At 36.9% G+C, this 18,702-nt stretch overlaps 1 non-coding gene across 1 annotated transcript; it reads left to right on the top strand.

The window, feature by feature from the left end:
• The first annotated feature begins 1,807 nt into the window (after window positions 1–1,807).
• Trnac-gca lies at window positions 1,808–1,879 on the top strand. Its single transcript has one exon. It is a non-coding gene; the product is annotated as a tRNA-Cys (tRNA).
• The last annotated feature ends 16,823 nt before the right edge of the window (window positions 1,880–18,702 follow it).

Genomic DNA, 18,702 nt, shown 5'->3' with positions numbered 1-18,702 from the left:
TGAATTGACCTAAGTTGGACCAGCCCGGTTCTGTCGCTGGCGTAAGTGAGTCGAAGACTTCACTTTGTTTCTGATATATCAAAGGACTTTAAATCAAAATTCAATTACACTCTACCCCTCCACACCTGCCGCACCGTATACCTCTTAGGCATTGTGGGGCAGCAGGGGGCATGGCCAGCCCCAACTCCCCAAGCCCACCTGAGCATCCACATCGTGGCGATAAGGGTAAAGGTATTGGGAGGTCGATCGAAATTGTGTCGAGAGGAGCCGCCTGGCAGTGACAGAGTTCAGAGGCTTTTCAGGCTCACTTTGAAGTGTTTGATTGTGGCACTAGCACGCACACCTACCCATTTTCCATTTTCCACTTCCCATTTCCCGTTTTCCCACTCCTAGTGCATCAACGGCCACCAAAATGAGAGCAACCTTTGGCAAACAGAAGCGAAAATCAATCCATGCAGCATTTTGCATATTTAAATTAGCCAAAAACCCAAAAAATATTCCCCCGACCTCGGAAAGCCAAGTTTATCTTTTAGCTCTCCAGGGAAAATTCCCAATTTTCAATTTCCACATGGCATTTACCGGCGGCACTGCGGCATCAGAGGGGGGGGAAAGGGGTTGGCTATGTCATGGCGAGCACTTACAACAACTTATAAATAGCCTGAGTCTGTGCAAATTTTCACATTAATTAAATTTCAGCAGCGACAACGACAACGACAACGCAACCAGAACAGAACCAACAGAACAGAACCAGACTGAGAGAGAGGAGTAGGGGCTATAACACGACAACGTTGACATATTGAAGGAAAACGACAGATTTAGTACATAATATATAGACAACCTATATGCTGTTCGGATGCAGACACAACAGAGAGAGAAATCCGCTAGGGTTGCATACTTAATAAATTTGACACACTCGTAAAAATTAAAACCTTACTTTTATACACAAAAAAAAATAACATGATTAACATTGTTGAAAACTTAAGATCTATCCTAAGTAGAATACAAAGAAACTATAAAGTTGATAGGATCAGAAGTTGTGGTAATCATACATTAACCCAATTTGTGTATCAATGGACATCGGCCGAATCAATATATATCGCCCAATAACTGTCTCTTTAGAGTTTCGGGATTTGAATGCGTTAGATATGACATGGCCAAAATTTAAAATAAACTTGTGCCACGAAAGCACAACTAGAATCCTCATGTTAAATCCCAAATACATAGCTCATATATCTCGATCATACGGACACCAAGATGGACTTCATTATATAGGTTTGGCCAGAACCGCTGTCTTTTAATTGTCCTACACTTTTTAGCAAATACAATATACCTTTACGAACAATAGGTGAAAAATGTTTCTGAAGTATGGTTATTTATCTTAGAAATGAAGCTAAACAATAAACAATAAACTATTTCGTTTCTAAAAAGTTACATTTTAACTAACGCAGAATTGGCGATTTGTTCATGTCTGTCGTAACAACAAATTATAACTATGTACGCGAGTGCGTCAATTATAATTCCTTAATTTAAAAATATTTTTAATATCTATAATTTATTGGCGTGGCCAATATTATTAACAGTAATAATTTAGCTTTGCCAAGTAAACAAGAAAATTGAAATGGAAAATGTTAACTTAAATGCCAAGGAAATAACCTGCCCCATTCAATCTATTAAGTTCATAAAATCGACTTGGGGGTATAGCTCAGTGGCAGAGCATTCGACTGTAGGTCAATAGGCCCCTGACCATTTTCTTTACATATTTGAACTTTATAAGCTGTAAGCAGAAATAAAATCAACTCCTACAGTTGGGGGTATAGCTCAGGGGTAGAGCATTCGACTGCAGATCGAGAGGTCCCCGGTTCAAATCCGGGTGCCCCCTATTTTTGAAGGATGTTTGTTATTTTTTTCCGCACACTTGAAGATATTTTTGGTGAATTCTGACCTCAAAACGATTCCCACGGACATTCCTCACTTTTTCCACAACTATTTCAGTGCCAAGCTCTCCCTGTCCGATGGAGCTTAAAATGTTGCCATTGCCGTGGCATCATGAACCACTTCTCCTGTCCTGAGCTGCGTAAATATTTTCACTTCAAAATGGATGCTTTGCACAGTGGCTGTAATTTGGTGCAATGAGTACATATTTTTCTTAACAATAAACATTCTGAGCAAATATAATTGTCTTTTATACCTGTCAGTCAGAAGTTTGGAACACAGTGAGGGGCCCTATAAATATTCTTTATCAGCATCACTAGCTTAAAGAAATCTGTATAGTACTTTCAAAGATTTATTTATTTTTCAGGTAGCTCCCATGGGAACAACCGGAATACTAATTAAAAATAAATAAAAAAAAATATTTAAATTTACTATTTGTTTAAAATTACGCTTTTATTTGTATTTAAATCGGAACGCGATATCATATAGCTCAATGAACAATATCTTTAATTTTTAAAGCTTATATGCAAATTAATCGAAATTTAGATGTTTATATAATTTTTGCAATAGCAATATATAAATTTCGGTTTGTTAAAGTTCGCTTTCCTTCTTGTTTGACGTCAGCTTGGTTATTAGTTAGCTGTTTTATTTTTGCTGTATATCTTAAATTATAATAATATATATATAATATAATATAATCTTTAAAGCGGTATCTAAAATTACATATTCGCAATTTTGACTCAATATGTTTGCCTGTTCCAGCACTTTATTTATAGGAATATTTTTATAAGTTGTACTGATTGTGAATATAGTTTGAGCCTTATTTTTTATGGAAAGCTAATCAGGTCTGTCGAAACCGTTTTGTACGAAATACTTATAACAATATTTGCTCCAGTTCCTGGGCTTTTTTAAAAGAAGGTGATATTTTTGTGGTAATATTTTGCCTCTAATAAGAAAAATTCATCATTTAATGCTATCATCTGGGAAATCAAGTGCATTTTTCGAGGAGGGTTCTCTAGTGTAACCCAAAAAGTATTCCTTTCCACTGTGCAGAGGAGAAGAGACCGTCGAGGACAGACCCAAGCTGTAGCCCCCAGCCATGTGACGACTCTTGAGCGCTGCTGTGGTACTGAGGCCACTACATTTGGCATAGAGCGGAGAACCATCGTCCTTCCGATCCGATCCGTCCCGCCACCAAAGTTGGGGATGCGGTGTTGGGGAAAGGCGGACAGATTGGGGGGCACTTAGAGTGCCAACGTTGTCGTTGTCGCCGTTCGCTGACGTCGTGTATTTATAGCCAAGATTTCTCTGCTTTTATTTTTCGCTTTTTTTCTTTCTCCTCAGCATTTTCCTTTGCCATTTACATGGCTACGCAAAAATATGCAAAGTTGCAAGTACAGCAAAACAAAACAAATAAATTTATTTGTGTAATTATTTTTGATTTTTGTGTATGCTTTCTGTATCGCTTAACAACACAAAATAGTTGTTAATTTAATTGATTGCTACGCAAAAAATATTTAAACAGATAGACATCGCGATCTGGTGTTGTTTTGCCATGCAAGTATTTTGATTTAGGTATCTTTAAAAATTATCAATTAAGGCCATTTTTTTCTGAAGTAGTAATAAAACAAAGTAAGTGAACTAAAGTAGTCTCTCAAGCAGAAATATAACAGAAAACTTTTTCGTAAATAAAAATAATTTTCTAAAAAACACGTTTTGAATTTTTATAAATTTTAATATTTACCATAATGTTCACAAACTTTTTTAAATCCAAATTTTATACACAACACTTTTTTAAATCGCATCATGTAGGACATTTTTATATTTGGATGTCGGATAACTAAACTTGCAGGGAAAGTCAACATTAAATGGATATAGAGCCATACAATTCAGTATTTGTGCTATTTATCCTGCACAGAATTCTATTCCCCTGGATGCATCAAAGTGAAATCAGTTCAAATATATTACGCACACAAATCCCCTTAGAAAAGGCTGAGGAAAGCGGAGTTGAGGAGTCAAGCTAGAAATGTTATTTCCCTGTCAGCCGTGGCTGAAGACACGTATGATATATCTAATGGCCATGTAAGGAGCATGTAAGCTCTCCCCCCGCCCCGCCCCGCACCACCACCTCCCCCGGTCCCTATTTTCATCCCTCAAGCGGGATTGTCGGCCACATCAATCATGTGCCGTGTCCTTGTCCAAGTGCACCGAAAAGTATGCATCGATGTGTGCACTTAAGCATCCGAATCCGAATCCGACTCTTCTGCTCCTTGTGCAGCCACAATTTGTGTGTGCGTGGATTTGTTGCGTACCACAGAAACCGCACAAATATGCTGGCTGCTTTCTTGGCTAGATTTGTCAAGGCAACCGCAGGGAGGAGCCGTCTCCCCGGGACCACTCACTCGCACCGCCTCATTAAAATTTTAAATAAATATTATGCTGGTTCGGGGCAAAGCCGAGGGTGCAAATAATTAATGGAAAGTAATATCAGCAACACCAGCAGCATAAAGGCAGCAAACGAAGTGCCTTCGTCAAACTTCGGTTGACCGCAGAAAGTAGCTGTCTCATAATTTAGCAGGCAGCTTTTCACCGAGAGCTTTGGCATTCTAATTTGATTAGCGTCAGTCCAGGAAGGCTTTTACCCCAGCTTTGGATTGTAGTGCGGCTGGTAACGCCGCCCCCCTTTCCCGTTTCCCGATTGATGGCTTTCGTAAACCGAAAACGGTTTCAGGTGAGGCAGAGCGGCAGCTTCATTAAAACATCTACCTCACCACGTTCCGCATTTCTGCAGCCAGCGATTGGCTGCGGTCTGCGTTAGAACTGAAAACAGGAAAGGAAAACCGCAACTTTTCATTACCGCTCAGGCTGCCAACACGGCTCAAGATGTGGCAGGATTTCTAATTGCAATGCAAATCGAAATCGGTTTGCTTTCCTGATAGTGATAGACTGTAAACACAGCGAAGGGCTTCGTTAAAAATACCAGTTCTGGTTTAGAAGCAAGTGACAAATAAAAAAAAAGGGTTTCTTTGTCAAGTAGATAACAAATTTTAGTATCTTTGCTCTCCACTTTACGGTGAGCTTGAAGTAGATTATAAAGACAAGTAAGGAATTTTGAGACTGGGAATCTTCTACCAGAAAGACAAATTATATAAATTTCAGAAAAAAAGATACGACTGATACCATTATGTATCAGTATAATACATACATATATGTACAATTTGTAATCCATTAAATTTGCAGGGTAATTTTTTCCATACCTTGGAATGGCAGTAATTTTCTGTCTATATTTTAATAAGTTCTAAATTAAGTGTTAAATTTAATATATTTCTTTTCTGTTTATTTTGCTGGTCTTTTCTATTTTTTTCCAATTAATAGCAGATAAAATTGATCATAGCTATAGCAATGAGAATGCCAGCTAAGAATTGTTTGTCAACTATTTCAATTCCCATTCATGATATCGTATCTAACAAAAACGTGAAAGCTTTCCAATTGCCAATTTTCATATTCCAGCATTTTTTTTGGGGGAAATGCAGTTTTTGTGAGAAGCGTCGCTCAGCGGCTGTCAAGCAAATAACAAATAGAATGCAAAGGGGAGCTGCGAAGGACGAGCTGGAGGAATAGTCCAGGCGGAGGCCAAGAGAAATCAACAAAGTGCGCCAGTTACAAATCAAAAGAAGAAACCGAAAAGAAAAGGATTTTTATGCATTTTTTTCGCCGCTTCTGATGCTGCTACTGATACGCAGAGAAAAAAAGTAACAAGAACAGAAGTTACAAGAAAATTTGTACGACTCAAAAGTGAAAGTTAATTTTTTTTTAAACTCGAACAATACTTTTGTACTTTAAACAATTTTATCTACACAATATTTGTATAGCTTATAGTGCGGAAATTTGATTCCATAAACGAGTGTTTACAGAAATGTTATTCGCGCTGAAAATGAATGCGGTAGAAACATTGTTCATATAAATACATACGTTTATATGAATAACAAGCAGCTTTTTGTTTTATGTGACGATCGTTAAGGTGCGAACCTTTCATAGCTTTTTTTACGAGATCTTGAGAATCGGTCAACCCGATGAATTCACGCCTAAACAAATGGTAGCTCGTTTTCTTAATTTAACAAATTTTTAAATTAACAAAAATTACTTTAACAACTTATTTTCAAAGATTTTTATTATTAGTAAATTAGAAACAGTTTTATGTGGCCGCTATTAGGATATGCGATGGCATATTACTTTTCAAAGCAAATATGCTTTGCAACAAAGAATTCATGGTTAAATTTCTAATTAATTTAAAATATACAATGCATTGAAAAAGGAAAAGCGCTGCAGAGTCTAACTAAAACTACAAGTATAAAAAACATATTAATCAAAAAGAGAAAAGTATATGGAAATTGATAAATTGTATGATAAAGTAAGAGTTATTATATGTACAATATATCAATTTCCATATATTTTGCCAAAACGTTGTTCTGTACAAAAATCAAAAAGTGGTAAATTTAATTATAAATTTATACATGAAAATGTATTTTTTGCAGTGATCTGCTCGGATGCCAAGCAGAAGTAACAGCCAGCGGGGTGGCGAAAAGGGGCGGAGAGGCGTGTCTGTGCAGAGGGAGGCGGCTACACAAAATTGGCCAATTTACATGCGTTTCTGTTTTTGTGCTGTTGTTGTTGTTGTTGTACGAGAGGGAAGATTGAAGTTCAATTTTGAGTTTTTCTGTGAGTGTGTGGGTGAAACAAATGCAAAGTGGCATAGTTTTGGGGAAAAGGGGCGCACAGGGGGTAGGGGTTGAGGGTTGGAGGTGGTGGGGGGTGAAATTGCAAACTGCTGCAGCGTTGAAATGCCAGCAAAGAGTTTAAGCTCAGCCAAGCGAAGCACTCAAGAGGCATTAAGACAGAGACACAGACAAGAAGATAGATAGATGGATAGCTGAATAGCTGGATAGCTGGATAGCCGGAAAAAGATGGAGGGGAGCTGTGGAATGAAAATCGCTTTGAAAAGCGTCTGCAACGGAAGGGCTTTAATAAGCTCCAGGTGAGTGGGTGCACGACTTCGGGGAACGCTCTGGGGCAAACTGTGGTTTCCATGGTTTACTTACAATTTAAGCAGCCGCTTCCTTAAAGCCACCTGCCCACCGCCCACGTTGCGTATACGCAGCATATTCCCCTCAGACACCTCCGGATCGTTATGCAACGAAATGTGGCGAAATGACAACATTGTGACTTGCATTACGCTAATGAGCTTATCAGGGCCTCCAATGTAACTAATGAACCGACTGCGCCATTTCAGTGTGTTTATATTTATCTTCACAGAGAGCTTAGGGGTCATGGCAACAAAGGCAGATTTATGCAGTTTAAGTAACATATCAGGATACCACAAAGTAATATCAACTAAATTAAGATGGACTTAAAAGTGACTTGTAGAACATTACGGCTTACAATTTTGTTTGCTTTTGTGCACCCAGAGAAAGAATGATATAAAAGGGCGTTACCAACATTTGTGGCCTAAATTTTTGGAATCCATGACCTAAACATCACAGGCCAGATCTAGCCTAAATTTAAAGAAAAAATGCCTTTATTTTAGGTTATAAACAACCAGCATTTTTCTGAAAAATATAGCCTACTCAAGACTTTAAGTTTGGGATAAAAAAATGACCTAAGTCTTAGGTTATTTGCGACCTACAAATTTGAGAAAGCTTCCAGTCCGAATTTAGGTTACTTATTATACTTATTTTTGTTATTTTAAATTGTTTTTTTTTGTTTAAAAATAATAAAATAACATAATTTTTATCTATAAGACTGTGCATGAGTATAAAAAGTTTTTTGGGATGTATTTCCTTAAGGTGATCCTCAAGGAGAATGAACTTCTTATCAACTACATGTTTTGCTGCAAATATTATAATCTAATTGGTAATAAGTTTTGTATGTTTAGTTTAATAATAGCTTCAAAACAACCTTTAAGCTTCTCGCACTGTCATTCTTTTAAAATTTTTTCCATATCTACAATTAAATAAAATTACTTTACTTATTTCCACGCCCTACCGAAGTAACGACCAAGAAAATATCTTGTTTAAATACGTTTAAATAGTTTAATTTAATTTAATTTTTTGCAAAACTTTTCTTTTGCACTTAAACTGATCATTTACGAAATGCGCGTTTTTTTCTGTAAGTTTCAATCGAAAACTGAATTTAAAAAGATTTAATTAAAAATATGTTCTAGCTAATTAAAATCCCTACACTCGTGTATAGACAACTTGTTAAAAACCTCCGAAACTTCAACAAAAAATGTTGCCGCACATCCTGGTCTATTCTCTAACTCGGATTACCCCTTATATCATGCTTCAGTGCACTTTGTGCTAATCCAAACAATTTTAACACTTTACCCAAGCGCCCACAGATAGAACTTTATCAACAGGACTTCGGAAAATGTGCAAGTGTGGCAAACTTTGACTGCACAACATTGAACATTGCTCTAATTACTTGCCCCCATACGACGAGGCATAACAAAACAATTTGAAAGTCAGATAAGTGATGATCGAAAAGGGGGGAGGAGGCAAAGGAGGCAAAACCGCACACACACAGGACAAAGTATCCCTGCAGGAGATGGAATCAAGCCGAAACAGGAAACATCAACATGACAGAGAGGAGACCAGGACAAACATTTAACAATTTTGCAGGAACAATATTCAATTTCCGACTGTCTAATAAGTTTTTGGCCAGCACACTCACACGTAGAGGAGTTGGCCCATGTAATAAGCCAACTCCAAGCGTCTGGCCTGTCTATCCATTCGTCGCCCCAGTCGCAGACCCCCTTGTATTCCCATTTTCCGACTCGACCTGACTCGATTCGACAAAACTTCCATTACTCAAACCAGGCGAGCGACGCAACATTTTCCTTTAATTTCCTTTTTAGTTTTTTTTTCGACGCCAAACTAACTTGCCATGCCATGCCCTGCCACAACGAGCTCCTCTTCATTCGTCCATCCGTCCATCCGCCCGCTTTCCGTCCGTCCCGTAGAGCCGGAATATTGTCAGCTTAAAGCCGGCAATACGAACACACACACACACCCACTAACCGGATCCCTCAACTTTAATGAATACCCGCGGGCCAATGCAAACACAACTGTAACGGCTAACGGGCCATATAAAATGCATTTCGAGTAACAAACTTTAAACACTGCGAACGCGTTCATTTGGGACGCCATGATGCTCCCCAAAGGGGTGGCAGGGATCTGGGTATTTGGGGACCCGAGTATGGGGGGTTCCGGGGGTCGAGGCTTTGGGGAACTTCTAGCGCGACATTAGGGGGTGAATAGTTGTGCCTGCACCATTTTACCCCAATTATGGTATGTAAAAATGCATGTTTATGGGAAATGATTTTACGATGCAGTCCAACGATAGAAAATGGATGATTGTGATGATGAAAAGTTGCAGGACAATAGTGGCATGCTTTAAACTAATTTATTTTTACACTAACCGAAGTATAATCATAGAATTGGGGGAACTTATAAAGGCACTTTTGCGTGTGAACGATATGAGAAAAAGGGCAATAATTTAGCTAGCGATATTTAAATTTTTTAAAATTCATAATAAAATTCAAAAAGTTTCAAAGTTACCTATGAATTAGTTCTCAACAAAGTAAGTTTTAATTAGTATCCAATTGCCCTTTTAAAGCTAGTGTACAATCAAGTAGACACTAAAATTAGTTTTGTATTCAGCCTATTTTCTTTTAGAGCATGTTGGGTGTTACATAACATTCAACAGATTCGTTTCAACCCGCATATAGATTCAACTAAACTGTTTTTTCGACGCATAAACGTATTATTTTTTTCGCTAGGTCTGCTCCAAAGTAAATACAGCATGTTTTCCGGCCTCTGTCGAAGTCGGCTCTGTAGGGCCGACCCCTCCCTCCGCCCATTCAGGATTCAAAGCCATGCAAATAGGAGCCAAATGAGTATTGGAAAGAGGTAGACATGGGGGACATGGCCCAGAAGGGAAACTGAAGGGTGAGATGAGGCGACCTGCTGCGGTTTACAGAGCCGCCATGGAAATGACAGACGATGTAAAAGAGTTCATTAATATTGCAAGGTATGCTCACGACGACGATGGGACAGGTCAGGGGGTTAAGGCAAAGGGGGTTAAGGCAAAGAATGGAAGAAAGGACACCAGCAACAGCAACAGCAAACGAGGACAACGTTTTGACTGTGCGCACAATTATTTTGTAATTTGTCATATTTTGTAGGCCTCGGCTCAAGTCAGACAACGTTGCACTTTACACAGAACGGCAGGAGAAAGTGGGTGGGGTGGCAGATGGCAGAGAAAGGGGGCTTGGAGGGCAGGTCACAGCTGCTTTGTCCAAAATTTCAAGTAGCGAAGCCTCGGACTCAAGTGGCTTGACGTCCTACTAAATGGAAAATGCGGGGGATGATAGTTCACTCAAAATATTTTTTGGCTCAAAAGCCGTTGAAAAAGATATTTAATAATTGCAAAAATAAATGATGTCCAATTTTTTTAGTAAACTTATATTTGAACTAAAAGAAATATATCAGGTTAAAGAAGTAGCTCACCATTAATGAAAAGGTAATACTTTTATCCATAAAACGGACATCGCACCTTACAACAATATTTGATATCAAGAAGTCTATCCAAATATTTCAATTTAAGTAGGAATTCTCTCACTGTGTTCATAAATAAATCATTGCCTAAAATGTATAATCAATGCATAATTTCTTCATAATTAAATAGCTTCTATTTTGGGCATTTAATTGTTTATTAATACAGAAATGTTGTATTTTATACAACCACAAATATGGAGATAGCAATAATAAAAGTTTTCTGTGTTTTGAGAAATGAGTTGGTGGCAAGAGGTTGGAAGATCACTAGCCTGGCAGCTGCATAATTGTTTGTGTTTTACGCTTTACATGAAAGCTAAGCAAATCTTTTGTTTCGCTGTCTAACAGAGAAAATTCTCTTATTCTCAATGTTTCTCTCCCTCTCTCTCTCTCTCTCTGCCTCTCTTAGCCTTTTTGTTAGCCTTACGCTTTGTGTGCACTTTCTAAACATGGCGGCGCCAAACAGTGTCTACCTCAACCTACTTTTGGTTCCTTCGCTCGCTACACAGAAACATTAAAATATTTATGGAAGGTGAAATTATAAGGGAAGTTTGTCTAGTTACTTTGACTTAAAACTATGTCGCTGGAAATGGTAGCCGAATTAAAAGGTTGGATTATCCAAACTAGTCATTTTGATCTTAAAGAATATTGTCATTTTATAATTCTGTTACAGATTCTTTTTGTTTTGAAGACCTGTACCTATCTTTTAACTGCCCAAAAAGGAACAAATATTGTTTACATTTCAAAGGAAAACCCCTCTCAAAAGATGATACCCAAAACATAAAAATATTTTGTTGTGTAGCTGAACGATGTTGCTCAGACTTTAATAGTGCCCGTTTACCCGCAAACGCCCCTCATCCCAACCCCGCTAGTTACGCCCCCTTTTAGTAAGTCAACAAAAAGAGGCGCCGTCAGTCAGCCAGTTTTCTTGCCGCTGTTGTGTTCACCATGTTTACCTACCCGCGACCCCTTCTTCACCCCACAGGACCACCCCGTCGAGCCGCCTCATCATGTGCCTTCCCTTATAATTATACCCTACAAATGAGTGGGACATATAATATTTCGTGTTAGAGCATGCTAACATAATAATAAAATGTTGGTATAATGTTTAGTACATAATGCCAGTTTCATTATTCACTGCCGTTGTGCAGGATTTTATGGAAAATTATAAAATTAGACTCTGAAGCACTTTATTAGAAAGTGAAAAACATTTCAAAGTTTTTAATACATGTTTATGCCGAAGATTTTGCTTGCTTTAACATAAAATTGAAATATTGTCCGACCCAAGTTATATTTTTCTGTTAGCTTAGATTTAATGAATAATAATCAACATTTCAATTTTTCAATAAAATTTATTCATTTTTTAATTGTGTTTTGTTTATGATAAGCATCCAAGATGTCAATATATCATTGTCTAGAGCACTACAAACTTTTACACTTTCACATTGGGTCTTACTTTTTTGGCTCTCATAATTGTGATATGCAGTATTTTCAGTCCGCTGGTTTTAGTTTTCCTGGTCGTCCATTTCTTTGCTTTGCGTCCGCTTCTTCTATCATTTCGTGCAATTTTGTTTGTTTTTGCTGTTTTTTTTTTGTTTTTGTTGAATTACATGCACATATACAGAGAGACAAATATTTATTTAAAACTTATGCCCGAGGCCTTTCATTACTGTGCACGGTAAAAATATATATTTCACTCTTCTATTCTGTCTTCCCCTTTATGCCGCCATCCCTTGGTTTCTCTTTTCACCATTTAGTGTCGGCTGTTTCTTAGTTCTTGTTACATTTTTGCTCTGTGCAAATGTGCTGTACGTTGCTTTGTGCTCACCATTCGCTTTCTTCTGCCGCCCCTTTCATCTGCAATCTGTTTTACTGTTTTCTGGATTTTTGGTACATGGCTACTAAGTGAAAATGTTTCGGTCCACGGGGCGTATGCTTTCATAGTCTTCGCCTAGTTAATGTACTTGTAGCCGGCTCCTGTTCCAGATCCTTTCAGATCCGCCACCACCGCCACAGAGCTCACCACCATCATCCTCCAATTATGACGTCTAGCGGAGTTTTAATTAGTCTTCGTACTACCCCCTCCCCACTTAAGTCCCAACCCCGCTCCCGCATCCCCGATCCTGCGGCTCCTCTCCGCTTTGTTTTGCTTGTGGCCTTGTGTATGAGCCATTGTCTTGCCCCGAAACGAACAAAGTGCATTATGACGTCGCAACAAAATAGCCAAAGTTGTTGAAATTTTTATGTGATTTACTCGGTGAATTATTTTAAAGTACATGGGCTAAGAGGAGCCCTGCTCGCATGACGAGATAAACAATAATCGAAACAAAGGGACAGAAGTGGCTCCTAATTACTGAGAGTTTATCATTATAAGAAATACCGATGCAGAGAGTGAAATATAAGATCTTATATTTACTTTTACATCTGTTTACCAGTTAACGAAAAGGGAATGCATACCAAGACTTAAGGAAAATTAATTGGTTCAGGAGAAAGAGCGGTGAAATTTAAAGAAAATTGGATCCGATGCTCCGTTCAAAAATATTCACAAAATACTCTTTTTTTGGTATATCCAAACATTAAAATTTTTCGGTGTCTGGTTGCCAGTTTTAAAAATGTAAAGAAGTTGTTTTAGAATTCTGGAATAATTGTTTATGTGTTGGGCAGGTCGTTAAAAAAATTATATTGTTCTATACCCAGAAACATGTAGTAGGAATAATATTCCTAATTATAAGGAATAATTAATAATAATAATAATTTTCTTTAAATTTTAAGTATTATTACACGATTATTAAAAATCGCCCGAAATTTAATTAGATTAAGTACGGATCGTTCTAAATAATAATATTTTTAAATGTTGTTTTAATACACAGAAAAAAACGATATTTTTCGCTTTAATCCTGCTTTTAGTGTTTGTAAATAAAACCAGAATTAATAAAAACAGTAAACTCTATTAAAAACTTTTAATTTAAAAAAAAAACTATTAACTTAAACCAAGAACATTCCGTTCTTAAAATGATTGGACATTAAACATTGGATAAGCTATAAGGATCCTGAATCAAAATTCCAGACAAAGTAATCAATTTATTAATTTGTTGGTTCTTATATTTTCTGATTTTGTTGTACTAATTGACCTCAAAAGTTTAGCTAAAAAAGGAATTTTATTGCAAACATACTCCTTCGAATTCTTACACGAGCTTAGTACAAACTAAAACATGCTGCCAGTGTGGAGCAACCGGTTAAAAAAAGAGAAAAAGACAAAAAAGTACTGTTTTATATATATGCTTACAAAAAATGTTCTAAGATTAAGAACAATGCTCTTTGTTTTTTCCCTCTGTGTACTTTAGTTGTTCATTTGCAAAAGTTAATTTAAAAAGCTTACATAGTTGCATAAAGAATTTTTCGTACTCTACCAATATCGTTCGTACATCCTTCTTAGCACTTTTGACTACTTGGGTTGAGAACGTTCAATCTCAAATTTAGAATGTCGTGATTTAGTTAGTAAAGCTATTAGTACTAGGAAAAACGAGCGGGATCGCACGACTATATCTTCAGCTTCCATGGGAGCAATCGGGAAAATATATGAAAATATTATAACTTCGCTGTTTTTCAATCAATTTGAAAATACTTCGAAACAAATTAATGGTGTATTTTTTTTTACAATAACGTTTCTAATCTATTAAAATATTGTTGTTTTAAAAAATATATAATTTTTGGAATAGCTGCTAGGGTATATAAACTTCGGTTTCCAGAAGTTTGCTTCCTTTCTTGTTGGTTATCGTAGTTTGTTGAAAAAAAAATGTAATTTAATTTTTAATGGAATTCAATTAATAATGATTATAATAAATAATACGAATTGTTATTTTATATTTAAATGTAATATCAAAAGTTTACTAACAAATAAATTTTCCCACCAAACGAATATTTGTTATAATCAGCACCAAATCAATATGCTTTACTTAGTACTTGCGCTCATTAAAACACTATATATGACATGTCCATATCAGCAAAAAACCGCCATAAAACTGACATTTTCAAATAGGGCTTTACAAATCAATCATTTTTGAGTAGTTGCGCAGAAGCTCACTCACCTTTCAATATAGTTAAGCAGAGTTTACATTAAATTTCGCTTTGATAAAATGTTGTTAATTAGTTTGCCGTTTGTTTGTTTGTTTCGTGTTTGTTGTCGCGTGAAAATGTTTTTGGGCGCCAAAAAGTACAGTCACCTACACAAATGCAAAACACGCACAGAGCGACTGTTATTAGCTGTCGAAACTGTTATTTCGCACTTTCTGCGTCTCACTCACACTCTTTGTATCCCTATCTCTTTTCCTCTGCCGAGATATCGTATGCTGTTGGCGGCGTTTTGAACGATGCACTTGATCCGTAGTAATCGGTCGCAAATCGGGAGAAAGCAGGGAAACTTTTGGTAATTTTTCGGTAATTTCTAGTTATTTCCTTTCGTCGAATGCGGTCGGCTGATTGATAGATGCCAAAAGCGGACACACTGCACAAGAAACACACAACTTGACTGAGCGAAATTGCACAAATAACTGAATTGAAATATCCCCCCGCCTTTCGCACACACACACGCACATACACACGGCAAGGGACGGAGAGAGAGAGAGAGAAAAGGTGAGAGGAAGCGAGAAGGCATGCCCTGCTTCGCTTATTTTCGTTCAAAAATGTCTTACAAATTTGCTAAAACCCAAAAATTGAGTAGAGAAGCGCGGTGCACCCGAGTGCATTTTAATTGATTTTTTTCTTTATTTTCCCCCCGGGCTTGCACTCACAGCAGGATGGCCTGAGTGCTCGCATCTCGCTCGGTCCCACGCGGCGTATGCGTAACATTTCAGTTGCATTTCGGCGAGTTGAGTGAAACTCGGTTGACGATGAGTGAGCTGCGAGTGGGCGATCTCCTGTGGGTCACGGCTCCAGTTGCTCTGCTCCATAAATTTAAGTTTTAATTAGCTTTTTGTTGCTGCTGTAATTTCGACGGCAAACAAAAGTTGCTGCTGCATCAAATTTTTAATTAATTACACGTAAGAATGCTGAAAAATTGATGCCCACAAGGAGGTTCGTTCGTTTTGGACAAACAATTAGCATTTCAGTGTCCCAAAATAATGCAAAAGTATGAGGCTAAATGAAAGAAAAGTTAGCAGAAGTTTTTTTGAAGGATAGCTTTCACTTTTTTTGAACGGAAGAATGGATGGGGGTAAGTATTGGTATAGACAAACTTTTTAATATGAAAATTGCTCGTTTGGGGTCGAGAAAATTAAGTGATTGGATTAGGGCTGGTAAATGTACCCTTTCCGATTGATTCAAGCCAAGAATGTGATCAACTTTTATGGAGTTTTTTCATTAAATAATATTTTTCAATGTTTATATGGGTTCACTTTTTAAAATACTTTTTTGAATTTACCTTTTCCTTTCTAGTTCAGTTGCACCAAGTTAACATAATACCGTAGCATACTTTAGGGAACATTAACATAGCGCGATGAAATTGTTTGCACTTACGCCTGATCAATACTTTTTAGTAAGGATTAATTAATACACAATTCAGTACGAACATTTCCAGTGCGAGTGGCAATACATCAACAAAACAACATTGGTCATCAAATGAATTTGCAGCTAGTGTCAGTTCTAGTAAAACTTTGGCATTAAAGAATCCCGATTTTATATTAATACAAGTAGTTTTGGGGGATATTATCAAATTCATCATTTTGACAAAAATTGGAAATATCATATTAAGTTTTTTTTACCTCTTGTATTTATTGATATATTAATGCTGTCTTGTTAAAGGGGCTGGATGGTTTGCGAATTAAAAAAAATTTTTTTTAATAATTTTTTAAATAAAAGTACAACGTCTCAGGACTATTCTTTGAAAAATTATTCTCGCTCGGACCAAAACTCGCTGAGATACCGATTATCCCGTAAACGTGCTCTCAAAACTACGTTTTTCAAGTCGGTTCGTAATGTAACTCAAAAAGAAATGGTCCGATCTAAATGAAATTTTGCACAAATACTTGCGGATAAACATAAGTTTTTTATTTTTAAAATTTTTTTTCTTAATATTTTAACATACAATAATAGGCTTATTTTTAATGTAAAAATGGTATTTTTGACTTTAAAACCACTTCAAAAATTTCAAAATCGCATGTTTTTCAATTTAGTTTCGTTTATCCGCACAATAAACTGTTATATTCAATAAATCAATTTAATTATTTTTTAATATCTTTGTAAGTCCAGGCTTTACGCACAAAACAACAAAATCTTTATACTCTTCGAATATAGGCATTTACCGTGCAAAATTCTCCTTTTTTTAGCCTCTGAAACCATCCTGCCCCCTAAAGTATGTTAAAAGCGTGGCCGCTTTTGTTTATGTTTTAAGTATGTTTTCCAAACTTATTTTAAAATTTTCAGCAATAGGAGGAAAAAGACATGAATTGGAGAACAAATGAAAATCCAAAGAATATTTAATGAAAATATAATTTGTTTGTTGAAAGTGAAAATACATATTTACTTAAAGAAAAAATGAAGGGCAAAATATATAGCGGTATAATTCGAAGACAACCTGCAAGGCCGAAATCACTCATACTCAAATCACTCAAGCCAACCGAAAACAGGGTGTCCCGAAATCAGTGCACATCCAGGCTTGAGCATGCGCAGTCGAAGCTCAGAACGAAAAAACTCACTCAACTAGAGAGCACAAAGAACGCAACACCTACGCGGCACAAAAACACACCTGGACAACCTAAAGTAATGCGACAAACAAAGAGAGAGCCCGAAAAGGGGGTAGGAGAGTGGGTGAAAGTGCGAGCGGGCGGAAAACAAACGTCAGCTGCATGAGAACCCAAAGGCTGGACGATACCAATTGTGACATTTGCTCTTGTTGGCCAGTGTAATTGCACACACCTACATGAATGAGTACTGCACAGAACAGAGGGAAAGGGTTTAAATATTTATGAATGAAATTTTGTATGCTTTTCATACTAGTACAGGGAACAAAATTTGATAAAGTTGTCCACAATTCGTCGTAGGACATGAAAAATATTTTATTTTATTTTAAACATTAGTTCTAGAAATAAATATATGCAAGGGTATACAAATTGTCATACTACTGTGTATGAGAAAGTCGGTACTTACTTGTTGGTTAAACAAAAATGGTTCATACATATGTTACGTTAAAACATATGACTGCTGCATTAAAACAGTTTTGCTTCTTTTGATTTTTATCTTAGCGTTCTGAATAGGAACGTTCTAAAAGTTTTTTAGAATAACTTTTAAACGTAGCATCGCATTCCAGCAATTGAGGTGTCATTTGCTGGAAAAATGCTAAAAAGGTTAGTATTTTAGTAAGCCATAAGCTACAATTAAAACAATTAAGCATTTTACTTTCACCGCCCTTTCTTGTGAACCAAATAAGAGTACCTTTTATATACAAAATAATAAATAAATAGTTTTGATCGGACGATCCAAGCATACATATATGGAAATTCGTTATTTTAAATAGTTCATCATCGATCCATGACCAAGGGTAAAAGTCTGAATCAAAAATGTCCCTCACAATGAACTCTCGGCCACTACTGTCAAGCTAATCGCAATGGAAAATCCGAAAACCAATATGGGTATAATTGTATCAGAATTGTTATGGTTGACCTCATCCGAAGGGCGTTGATGAGCATTGACCACGTTCCGAGCCGGCAATGAACCTCAAAGAACTGGAAACCACCTTCCACCCACATTACTAAGCGGACCATCAACCAATTTTAAGGTTAATGACTGTGTTTACGCAAAATAATTGCAAGCCCCTGTCAAAAAAGCGGTTAACTAATTTAAATTGATAGCAAAACGGCAGTCGGAACAAGTGGGATGAGTAATCGAGGCGATAGGCCAATAAGGGTCTAAATAGTTTTGTTATGCTTGTTTTCATTTTTTTTATGCTTACTATGTATATACGTTTGAAATGCTGTTATGGGCAGATTTCAAAATATTACGTATACGCCGCTTGGGTCATGCCCGAACGAGCAAACGATGGGCGGCCGATTAAGCTTCATTAAAAAAGCGTTTTATGCTTTAATAAAAATTTGCAAACATTCGGCGGCCAACTCTATAAAAACAGTTAATGCCGGAGTTTTCGCAGTCAGTCAACGTTCGAGGA

The sequence above is a fragment of the Drosophila elegans genome, unplaced genomic scaffold (assembly GCF_018152505.1).
Source record: "Drosophila elegans isolate 14027-0461.03 unplaced genomic scaffold, ASM1815250v1 contig_208, whole genome shotgun sequence".
Classification (NCBI taxonomy): domain Eukaryota; kingdom Metazoa; phylum Arthropoda; class Insecta; order Diptera; family Drosophilidae; genus Drosophila; species Drosophila elegans.
Note: the sequence above shows the minus strand (reverse complement) of the source record. Positions and strands in the feature narration are given on the sequence as shown.